The 11,872-nt window shown below is 39.4% G+C and overlaps 1 protein-coding gene across 6 annotated transcripts in view; it reads right to left on the bottom strand.

Moving 5' to 3' along the window:
• ZMYND11 (zinc finger MYND-type containing 11) overlaps positions 1–11,872 on the bottom strand; it is a 102,655-nt gene that overhangs the window by 61,890 nt on the left and 28,893 nt on the right. For 5 of the 6 annotated variants that reach the window (XM_010712398.3, XM_031553854.1, XM_010712399.3 and 2 more), the window contains exon 2: positions 3,125–3,223. The exons of the other annotated variant lie outside the window; for it this stretch is intronic. The gene's annotated coding sequence lies outside the window, so the exon portion shown is untranslated. The remainder of the gene's footprint in view (positions 1–3,124; positions 3,224–11,872) is intronic. 6 annotated transcript variants of the gene reach the window in all.

The raw sequence follows: 11,872 nt of genomic DNA, 5'->3' as shown, positions 1-11,872 counted from the left end.
AAAAAAGAAAAAGAAAAAGAAAAGACAAAGAAAGAAAGAAGAAAAGAAAAAAGGTTGATGTGAAGCAATATGTGTATACCCAGTTGCAATTGTGCATGAGGCACCTCTTGCTCCTGGAGGCACCAGGGAAGAACTGAAGTGCACAGGGCTCTTACAGACACAGAGTGATTCCATCAGCCTGATACTTCTACTTTAGAAATCTTTTCCCTCTGGGATTTAAAGCAAGGGCAGTGGGATGCATCCCCCAGAAAAGAAAGGCCAGGAATACATTTTTGAGGGAATGAGAAAAGAAAATATGACAGAAATACATCCAAGAATGACAACTAGTAGATACCATCACCTAAGAATGATTCAGACAAAGGCTCTGTTGGGAATAGTAGGAAAAAATCCTGCATCCTTGTGAGCTACTCTGCATTCACATTACAGAATATGAAGACATTGTAAGTAAGAAAATCCTCCTTATTTGTAAGAGAAGCATATGATTAAGTGTAGAATTTAATTCTTAAGGAAAACAGATCTGTAAAATACAAAACAGGATTTGACACTAACAATAAAAAGAACAGTCCTACTATCTCAAATGAAACATAAAACTGCTTGTTTAAAGCAGAATTAACTAAAAGTGAAACCATTCCTTATATTCCATCTGTCTCCTAAGAATCTGCTTTAAAATTTGGTAGCCAGGATGGCAAACAGGCCAGACACTGAGCTCATACAGCATCACAGCCACGAGTCAAATCAAAGCAGCAACATCCTTCTCAAACAGTGTGAAACAACAGCTCAGTTGTCACTCTATTGTGAAGTACCTTTTACTCCAACTGTTTTTGAAGTCACCATTATTTTTGGCAGCCTGCACAGGCAGCCCATGTGAGTGCAGCACTGAGTACTGCCCAGAGGCAGAATGCAAGGAGATGGCTTTTCTCTCACACCCCTGCGACACACCAGGCTGGGCCCCATTCTCCCTGCAGCCTCATGTCAGAGCAAGGGCTGACCTGTAGGGCCAGGGAGCTAGCTCCCACTTGTATCTCCTGGGAGGAGAAGAAACCCATGCCCAAGAGAGAAGGACGTAGTTTAAAGGTTTCTGAGGGCTGCAGAGCTGCATGGAAGACGGCTGAAGGGGGGGAAAAGATCCACTGCAGAGGCCCTATAAGCTCCTTTTGAAGATACTCTATCTTCAAAGAACATACGAGAGCTGCTGAAGGTAATGCCTCCTATTTGATGATGTTGGCCCATGACGTCAGAGGTGGATGTTGGTGCAATGGGAGTAGAGGCTGAACCTTCCCACCAGTATCCCATTACATGTTGCTGCTGTGTGACAGACGGCAGCAGAGGGGCAGTCTGACAGAATGGTGTCTGACGTGGAAGTGCATGTGAAGCAAAGGTTGGGAAGAATTCCTCCATGTGGAAAAAATCGTACCCACTGATACTATCAACATTTGGTGAATGTTTATGGAGACCAAAGAGTGGGTGTGAGCACAGTGAGGTGGTGGGTGGTGCCATTCAGCAGTGGGTCAGGGCCACAGGTACAGACATTTATGAGTGCAGCATGCAGGCTCTCATTCATTGTTGGTGAAAATACACAGCTCATAGTGGTGCTTATGTTGAAAAACAGTGCTTTGTACCTGAGAATTTGCTCTTTCAAATAGTTATCTGTTGTTGTTTCCATGGAAAAAAAAAAAAATATGGGAGTCTAGTTTCAGAGTGAGTTATGAACATATTCCATTTATATACCTCTATTTTACTATTTATGGGCACTTTTGTGAAACATGGAATTGACATTCCACTACTGAAATAATGGTCCTTACAGAACACACTTACAAAAATATCAAAACAAACTTGTTATTTTTTTCCAAAAAATCCTGACTACATTAACATTATTTTCATCTTTTGACTGCATAGTATAAAACAAATATAAAAAGCCTCTTGCATTAAAGAAAAAGATGAATAGATCACGGTATATTTCTTTCTATTCTTTGCATTGTCATGTTCCCCCATGGTAAAACTAACCACAGCAGTATTCTCCCTGCATTTCTGAAAATATTTAAGCAGCTTTCTACACTATTACAAAGCCTGAGAAATAACCTGTCAGACTGCTGTTTAGAACCACTTCCAAGCAACAGAAAAAGCTCCCAGTGCTCCAACATACACAACTGCCTCATACAAATGACTTGAAGTTTAATGGGAGACACATCAGATTCTTAAATCTATATTTATCACCATTGATTATTTGTTTACAAGAGGGTGCACACAAGAGAGCAAACATACATTTCCAGTGCATGATTGTGTTCAAATCTATGCCTTAGAGCTCAAGTACTGAAAGAGGCTGATTGATCCATGCAATGCTTTAAAGAAGTTTGAACTCCAATGATGCTCTAAAACTATAAAAATGAAATGTATATTTACAAAGAAATTCTTGAAGAGGTTTCTTATCCTCACCTTTTGTTAAAGCATTCTTTCAATACCGTTGAAAGAAAAAACTAACAGCTGAAGTAAACATTAATTTTCCAGCAGTGTTTTGAGAGCCAACATGTTTTTTTAGCAATGGTGTTCCCTGTCCATATGTAAATGTGTTTTATACCATTTTTGTAATGCTCTGCTAACAAGCTTACAGTAGCACAGTTTCTTAGAAAAAGGCTGAAAAACAAAAGATTGCTAAAAATCTAACGATATCAGCAGGACGTTTCTCAAGTTGTGCACACATTCCTGGGATCTGGTGATTATAAGGATTCTCCCTATAAAAGAAGTTTGCTGTGCCTGACATGCCAGCTCACATGCTTAGATCACACACACTCACAACAGTGCCAGAAGCAAATCATTTATCTTCTCCATTTCCAACTCCCCTGCTGTTTCTTAGTGTAATCTGAGTAAGGTTTTACTATCTTTTAATTCCAACTTGACTGTGCTATTTCAAAAAGTACACCTCTTAATTGTACACAACTTTCCTCAAGAGCTAACTATTGCACTTGTTTCTTACTAATCAGGAAGGGTGAGCAGGCAGGCTCAGCAAACTGCTGTTTATCTTGTAGTACACACAGCACTGGTTATCTTCTCAAGCTGTGCAAAGCCCCTAGCAAAGTGTGCATTGCTGTGCAGTGGCAATGTTAGAGCAGTGGCAAACCAGACTTACTGTCAAAACAGCAGTGCTCCAAGTCGTTAGACACACACTCGGTCAAATCAAATGCTCTACAGCTGTCTGTTGCAGTTGTGATGGATATGGAAATCTGCACTGCAAGTGAAAACAAAATAAACAAAAATCACCTTGCAAATCTAGAGATTTAGCCTAAGGAACCTCCTTGACCTGCAGCTTGTGTCCAGTTTAGCAGATAGTGCTGGACTCTGTGTTTAGCTGGAAACTTCCTACGGAGAGAAACAACAGAAAGGTAGGTAGATCTTAAGCTTTAAGATCTACTATCGCCCAAGCAAAATGTGACGCCGCTGAAAATTTTGACTAATGAATTGGACTTTGCACCGAAGCAGACGGCGCTGCAGTTGGGTGCTGCTGCTCTGATGGGAGCTGCTAATTAGGAGCTGACAAGTAGTAGCTTGTTAAATCTCCCGCTTGTAGCTCACTGCAAACAAGGCTACCTGTGGCGTTCATCCCCTTCAGTGCAAAGCCAAACAGGTTAAACTTCATCCCTGCTATGAGCTACCATTTGGCTGAGATTTGGTATGCAGTTAATTGCAATGGAAAGACAATTTAAGGAGTTGATCCTTGCCACTGCTCAGCTGCTAGTTTCTGCCTTACAGCATGGCATCCCTGGAGCTTGCTATTATTTCATCCACACTACACAGTGAAAAAACTTTAGGCGTTAGAGGAGGAAGAAGCTAGACTCAATCCTAGGTTTTTGCGGCTTTCCTGCTGTGAGATTGGCTGAGTTTGGGCGGTTATGAAACCTTGATGCAGACTTAACTACATATGCACTTTATAATGTGATGGACTCTATTATTTCTTAAAGGCTAAGTTTTTATAGTAAGTATAAAACCATATGTATCAGTGGTACAAGTAGTTCCAAATGTTTAGTGCTTTGTTCTTGCATTAAATAGGAGATTCCTCTGAAAGTCCAGATCACAAATTTGGAAGCTGATATAGAGTTGGGGATCACTGGACTTTATACAGATCTCCGTTGTGCTCTGAAGTTCTACAGTTTTATAGTTTACAATTAAAATACATCTTTCATCACCGGTTTAGTGGGAGGGTAAACATTTCAGTCTTTCCCTCCTAGAACAACTGAGAGCAAAAGTTCATTTTTATTGTATTTCAATATCATTCACTGAGGCTAAGGCATATGATACTTGAATTTTTAAGCTCAGACATCCTGAATCATCAGTGTTCAAATAGTTGAACTCTCTTTTGAAACCAAACGTGGACTTTCTTGTTTACTTAACTCACCCTGCTAAAGGGAACTTGACACAAATGTTGAAGCAGTGAGGCCTCCATCCCACAAAGAGAACTTCTAAGAAAGTACAAGAGCAAGTCAGCGTAAACAGAGTATAACAAAACCTGGGGTGAAGCAGCAAGAGCTGCTCAGAAAGAGTAATAATCATGCACTACAACTAAAGGCTGTCAAATTCATTTTGTTAGCTACCTAATACAAATATATGAACAGGACTAAGATGTAATCCTGCACTGTATTATCCCTCTAGACAATTCCAGCCTGGAATTTTACACACAATAGTGAAGGCTGTCCTAAAAAATGGAAGAAAACGACCCTTTGTTCTTACCTGGCAGAATTCACTGAATAGAATTTTATCTAGCAATACAAGTTTGAATAAGAGAAGAACACAACTGCCAAAGAAAGCAAAGTATTCAAAGCAAAGAGCCCAGGTTCTTACTAGCAATATAGCTATCAACTTTCAGGTGTGCGTAGGTAAGCTGAAGCACACATCATGTATTTTCTCCTAAATATTTGTCTCAATACAATTTTAATGTGCCCTCGTTCCGTGTTTGTCTTTTAAAATACAGTACTGTGCTTTACATTTCAGATTTTTGCTATGTATTAAACACATGGTGAGCGATCATTCTTTTTACAGCTGGTAACAGAAATAACAGTTAAACAGAAATATCAAAACAAGAACAATGCAAATTATTGTTTGCACAAAAAAATACCACCACTGAAAATGAACGTAATGTTAATGCACTCAGCAAACTCCTGAATCAATGCAATTTAAGCTAAAAACCAGCATAGTGTGGTTTGCCTAAGGTTTACTTAAGAAAGCTAAGCTACGCTAAACAAAGAGTTTTCACAATGGAACTTAAACTAGTATCATTCCTTTTTAAAATACAGCTCATTAAAGTGATGCAACTTTCTTACGAAAGTAAGCTTTAGCTGCTTTAGTAACAAAACCCCTGATTTCCAAGATGAGGATACATGTATCTGTTGTACACTTGAAGACTGCTCTCCAAAAGACTGCTCATCTTTCTTCACAGAAGTTTTCTATTCAAAAGACAATTGCATCCAACTAACTTCATCATCCCTAGATTATGGATGGTTCATACAAGGTGATGACAACGTTTCTTGTCCACTGTCACACTTGAAAAATAATGAGTATGCTTCAAACTTACTTACTTTGGGAGTAACCAAAATTAATATGTTCTACCACAGACAAAGAGCAAGAAGTGGGTCAGTTACAAAAGCTCAGGTGACACACATGGCGACAGGGTGTGAGCCCACACACACAGCATGCTAATATGGGCTTTCTGCAGTCTGACTAGACCCACTATCCCATTCTTCATTTTTCAAAGCAGCCTCGAACAGGGAAAACTCCTCCTGAAGAATCCATAGAAGGAGTTAATGATGAGTAGAGCTACTTCCCTGCATAGACAAGCCCTTGGTAAATAGATACTTCCTGTCCACTTGCCTGGCTGTAGCCAACAGAGATGATTAATGCAGCTATGCATCCTGACAGGCTCTAACATTCACTTGGCTGTAAAACGGGGAAAATCATAGCCAAAGAAGGCTGATGTCGATGGCTAGAACTTTCTTCTGGATGCTAAAACAGATACCACTTTGATTCTGCAACTGTCTCTACCAAAACTGAGAGGTGGAAGACACATTAGAAAATGCTCAGAAATGTAAATGAAAAAAGCAGCTCTTTCTCCAAAAGCTTTTGATCATCGTCTTCCTTTCTGTTCTAAAGGCTAAGGAGCTTGGTTATTCCGTGAGCCTGGGCTGTACTGATGCAACACATTTTCCCTCTCAGTAAGTAAGGTAAAATAGATAAAGTATAACAGCATAAATAAATAAGTGATTTTTCCTAGTGCATGCCCAGGAGATGGAATTCCACAGAAAGTCAGTTTCACACTAATAAAAGAAGACACGCATTTCCCAGGTTAAAGAATTAGCAATGTATAGAGAAGAGCTAAATCATGAGAAAATGTAAGTTCATTTCAGATTATATAAGATATATGGTAAAATAGAGAGTGGATGTTGTCTGTCTGCAGATATAATGTTTCGAATAGCTGTTTTTCTCCCCTCTTCTTCTCTGAACTACATGTAACTGACATTATCCTTAAAGTGCAAATTGGGATTCTGCTGCTAGCAGCATGACTTAACTCTCAGATGTTTGTAAAAGCTATTCCTCCACCAAGCTATATTTTTATTGACAAAAGTTAGCTGAATCAATTTTTGTTGCTCCTTAACAAAATAGAAGACTGTCTGAACTTGTTCCTTTCCAAGTTATTCTCTTTGGCCTCTCCCTCTCCATAAATAAAAACACAACTACACAACTTCTAAAACCAGAAGTCAGCACGTTAGGCAGACACAAGCACTTTCCTCCAGAAGTCAGGCCACGAGCAGTACCAACCCAAAGGAAACTCTTGTCAATAGTAATCTCAGGAAAAGCTGATACTGTATGAAGAAAGTAAGTGCCATTCAGAACAAACAAGGCTGCCAACTTCAAGCCCAAAATGTCTGGGCTCACCAGACCTGGAAACCTACTGAAATACACTCAGAACTCACAGAGTTAAAGCGCATTGATCTGTAATGCAGGTAAGATGAGCCAAAGATAAACAGTGCCAAAGCTTACAGGCTTTTACAGTTTTAATCAAAAGAAACTTTAAGGCAGGGAGAGGATCAAATTGTAAAATCTGTGTTTTCGATCCTGCTTCTGAAATTCAAGGTGAATGTCAGATAGAATGGAACTGAAAGTTTCATGCAATGCTCCTGCAGCTGTGGGACAGTTCATCAAAATGAGATCAACAGAAAGAATAATATACTGTAGAAATGGAAGCCTTTCCCCAAATTCTCACCTCACTTGTTTTCTTCTGTTTTTTGTTTGTTTGTTTTTTTCCTTTGAGTGTATTTTCATCTTGGCCATAAACATCTAGTTTAAAAGTATCCTCTGAAGTATATTTACTGAATATGTTCTGTCCTTCATGCACAGTACCCAAAGTCTGATTATACTAATCATGCACATTTCAATACAGCCTTTTTCTCATTTGCCCCAAACCAAGTCTATCATCATTCCTTAGTGAAGCCTTAATCCCTATCCATTTCAAAGATCCATTCTGATTCTTTTTTTCCACTGAAGTTCTGTTTTTTTTTTAAGAAAACTTAAAAGCAGGTAATTTGTTTTTCATGTATGTACTTAGTTCACATAGCCCTCAACTTTTCCCCCCAAACTGTTCATGTCCAGACAAGGATGAAGCTTGCCCTAAGGACAGTTTAGAGACATGTGAGAAGAACAGTCTTCAAGAAAGTGATGTACAGTTCCAAATAACATGATTTGTAAGTAAACAAATTATTACTGGAAAACAGACGAATATAACCAAGACCCTTTTCTTTTCACGTTTGCTTCAATAGTTGATAAATAAAAAGTGGAAAAATGACCAAAAAGAAATTTTGAAAGAAAAGAGAAAATTAAAAGCCAAGAAATGATTTGAAGTAATAAAGATCTATCAAAGTAATTGGTCAGGTGATGAACATATGTTGAACCCTGAATATTGCCAGTTTCTCAGCAAACCCAGATAACAGCTGACATCAAGAAAGCTTTGTTCTACCATTACAGGTTAGCATTTCCTTCCTACAAGTTGTTTAAGGGAGAGAAAGGAGAGCAGGAGGAATACATCCCTTCATTTTCCAACCAGCTCTTTGTGTGGCTGATGGCATGGGAGATGCTGGAAAGTAGACATTTCTTCTCTGAAAATTTCCCCCCAACACATGCTGTCCTAGACTGCAACCTTGAATTTGTTGAGCAGTTTCCTTCAAAGTTAGTTACTACATTGAGAGTACTCATGTGATCTCTTTTGATACATTTTTGACTACCTATGACTTTCAGATGCTTCCAACACATATTTCCCATCTTCTCTTACCTGAAGCCAACTTACAACATATGTCTCTATTTTTTAATATAGAGAATTCTTCTCAAGGCTCTTCCAGGACCAGCTGGAGGTGAATTAAATTATGCACTTTTTGTTACAGAAAATCCATTTCACTTCATCATGATTCTTGCATTTTATATCTGTTCCACATTCCACTATTACTTGCACGGGAAACGTATTACTTTGACCAATGGTTTGCTATTCTATTCACAAGCAAGTCCATGGCATATGCTGAAGCTAGAAGCCAGAGAGAGAGAGAAGTGCTCTAAAGGATTAGGATACCTCTCACTGCAACATTACAATCTGAATCTCCTCCTGCAAGTGCATCTGAAACCCATTTCTTCAAGCACTGATGACGATGGCAATGATACAGAGCAGATTACAAAGGCCCTTTAGGGAAGAAATTACTTCCTGAACACTGAAGAGCTCTTCCTGCTATACCATTATGTAGGACTGAGGTTTATTAAAGGCAACATGACCATACTCTTTTCTCCTCCACTTCCCTCAGGCACAGAAATATAGGATTAATAATTTTGTTGGCAGAAGCAGGGCTTCATTTTCAGATTATTTCAGTGCCAACATCTGGCTGGTCTATGACTTTACTCCTTTAACCTCAGCACAGAGGAATAAACCAAAGCTCTGGCACAGAAACTTAATGTATATGGTGATAGAAACTGAGAAAAGCACAGGAAAAGACTGAAGAGCGTGTCATTCTTGAGTCTACCAACCCAAGGTAAAACCCAGAAAAATTAACTAATTCTACCATCAATCTGAATATATAATTTATATTCAGAAAATATAATTTATAAAGTATAGCTCCTACTCTGATTTCTGTGAAAATCTTTTCAGCATAATACAAAGGAAAAAATTGCAAGAATATTACAATGTTCCAGTGTTACAATGCAGGGCAAGTCTTCCAATAGCATCTTCCCTTTACACCCAGACAGAAGACACAGAGCCTGCTGTGCTGCCAGAGCATCAGCCCAACGCTGCCACAGCTGTGATGCTTTAAGCTGAAAGAGGTACTTAGCTCTCTCCGCTTACCCAGCACTACAGGTCATGGTCTGACACTTTGCGACCCTCCTCAGCTACTCCCTGTTCTACAGAACCAAGCACACAGTGGAAGGAAGGTTAATCTTTTCACAGCTGAGTTTTTGAAGCTGGTTTGCCAGATTGCTTTACTGCAGACGGTTGCTCCTTAGTTACATCCTTGCAAGGATGTCATGTTTATTCTCACTGAAGTCAAATCCATTAATAACGAAAACAAAATATAATTTTGGGCAGACTACACAGTAACAGTGATTTCCTTACAAATTTACGTATGCATTTCTTTTGACGTGTTCACCTGCTAAGATTAATTCTAAAGTTTAGAGTGTGCTCAGCCCCTATTTCAATTTCATTTGTTCATGCCTGCTTCATAAAGGCTTAATTTAATTGCTCATTCTGCTTATTTTATAATGACAAGACTTAAAGCATGAGAGCTTCTTTTACTATAGGAGCCAAGTTTAACTGTTTTAGTGATAACGAAGCCCCAACAGGTGCCCATCATCTAAGTGACCAGTGCATTCTCCTATCAGATACCATGAAATCTGACAAGTTTCCCACTGCTTTCATATCCACCGACAGAGACAGAGTGCATTGCTTTAAGTGATGACATGCTGGAAGGAGAATCTTGCACTGGTCATTTGTAAGTGAAGAAAGAGTTAAATGTTTCTAATTGTTATAGGCCTATTCTTTCCAGGTGGAGAGGTTCTGACTTCGACCAACTTTTTCTGTTTAAGACTGTCTGTTGTTCTATCCTAAGAAATGAAATTTCTTACCAAAACTGACTGTGGATATAAAATCTCAACAACAGAAAAATCTCCTTTGAGGCAGACTGCAGGCCGCTGCCCACAACTCAGCCACCCTCCATACAAAGCACCGGTTTGAACTGACCACATCTGACCTCCCTGCAAGTCTAACAGCGGGGCTGCTGCAGGGACACCATCCTGTCTTCGTTAGAGCTCGTGCTATTTCTGCAGTCTTTGGGTGTAACTGTTTGTGTGCTAAAAATCCACCGATATTCACGTCAGTCTCTGGACTGCAGCTTCCGAGTTTATGACAGATGGGAGACCAACAGAGGAGTTAAAATCCTGCGAGTCCACACACAGCTTACAGCCAGTAGCCATCTGGCTGGGGATCTACATAATACCACAAGAAGATGACAAAAAAGAAGAAAAGAAAGAAAGAAGGAAGGAAAGAAGGAAGGAAAGAAGGAAGGAAAGAAGGAAGGAAAGAAGGAAGGAAAGAAGGAAGGAAAGAAGGAAGGAAAGAAGGAAGGAAAGAAGGAAGGAAAAGAAAAAAGGCAGTTACATTTGAACTTCCATTTCTCTTCCCCTTCTTTGTGCTTCCTGTTTTGAATAGATTTTAATGACTGCATTACAAACAGTCTTTCATCCACTTCCCATAGACTAAATAGCTAGAATACTTTCTCACTAGCACTTTCCACATAGAAATATAAATTTGGTATTAAGCAGAAAGTCCAACACATGACATGTCTATTCTAGGTAACAGCCAACCAGGTAGCATTTATAAAAGCAGAAGGGTTTGAGGAGAGAGCACCAAATGGAAAGCACCAAAAAAACCTCACTCAGCAGCGCTGCCAATTGCTCTATAAAAACAATTTGAGGCAGAAGTTGAAATGCAGGGCCCCAAACTATAATTGCTTAGGAAAAAACGTGGCCAGCAAAAGTTACCAAACCTGTTCAGAGAAGAAAGCTGTGATTTATCCCCAAACGTGCTGGGAAGGCTGAAAATCTGGTTTTCAAAGGTAAAACCATAAACTTCACTAAAGCTCACTTTTGCACTTCAGCATCTCCTTCTATAAAGACAGCAAATACTGCAATGCACAGAAAATAAAACAAAAGACCGACACTTTCTCACCTCAACTTGCCGCAGTGCTCAGAGAGGTGTTTGCAGCTTGCAATTATGTGCTTGCTGGGGTAACAGCTCCCTGAAAACAGCAGTTTTCTGATGAAAAGAAAGACTAAGAATTCTTTTCTCTGTGTTCTGTGTTGCAAAAGTGAGCGCATATTAAGCAACATGAGAACAGGAAATAACGCTGACAAACAAACCGATACTTTTTCCATAGCTTGATCACTCAGAGGAGCACATTTGATACTTCATCTCCCTAAATCAAGAAATGTTTATTCAACTTTTGGCAAGGCTGCTGAATGCTTGTGTATTGCTCCCAATCCAAACGTTTTATGATTCTTCCAGTGAAGCTGATGGTCACTCTAGAATAGAAAAGACTGAAAGAACGTGATTTTTATTACAGCTCTCTCCCTAGAAAAATGCTGCTCTATTGGTAGCAAAACGATGTGTGGAAACGCACCGGCCCTATCTGACATGTGCATTGGAATCACTCTCATATCTCTTCACCTGACCTGGAGTTTCCAGCACGACAGGGGTAGGTTCCGAAGGACAACTACACAGACACTGCCAATCTGTCTTACAACCTACAGCAAATCCATTATTTCGTTAATGTAACCTGCAACATAAGGGAGAAGATGAAAA

The sequence above is a fragment of the Meleagris gallopavo genome, chromosome 6, assembly GCF_000146605.3.
Source record: "Meleagris gallopavo isolate NT-WF06-2002-E0010 breed Aviagen turkey brand Nicholas breeding stock chromosome 6, Turkey_5.1, whole genome shotgun sequence".
Taxonomy (NCBI): Eukaryota; Metazoa; Chordata; class Aves; order Galliformes; family Phasianidae; genus Meleagris; species Meleagris gallopavo.
Note: the sequence above shows the minus strand (reverse complement) of the source record. Positions and strands in the feature narration are given on the sequence as shown.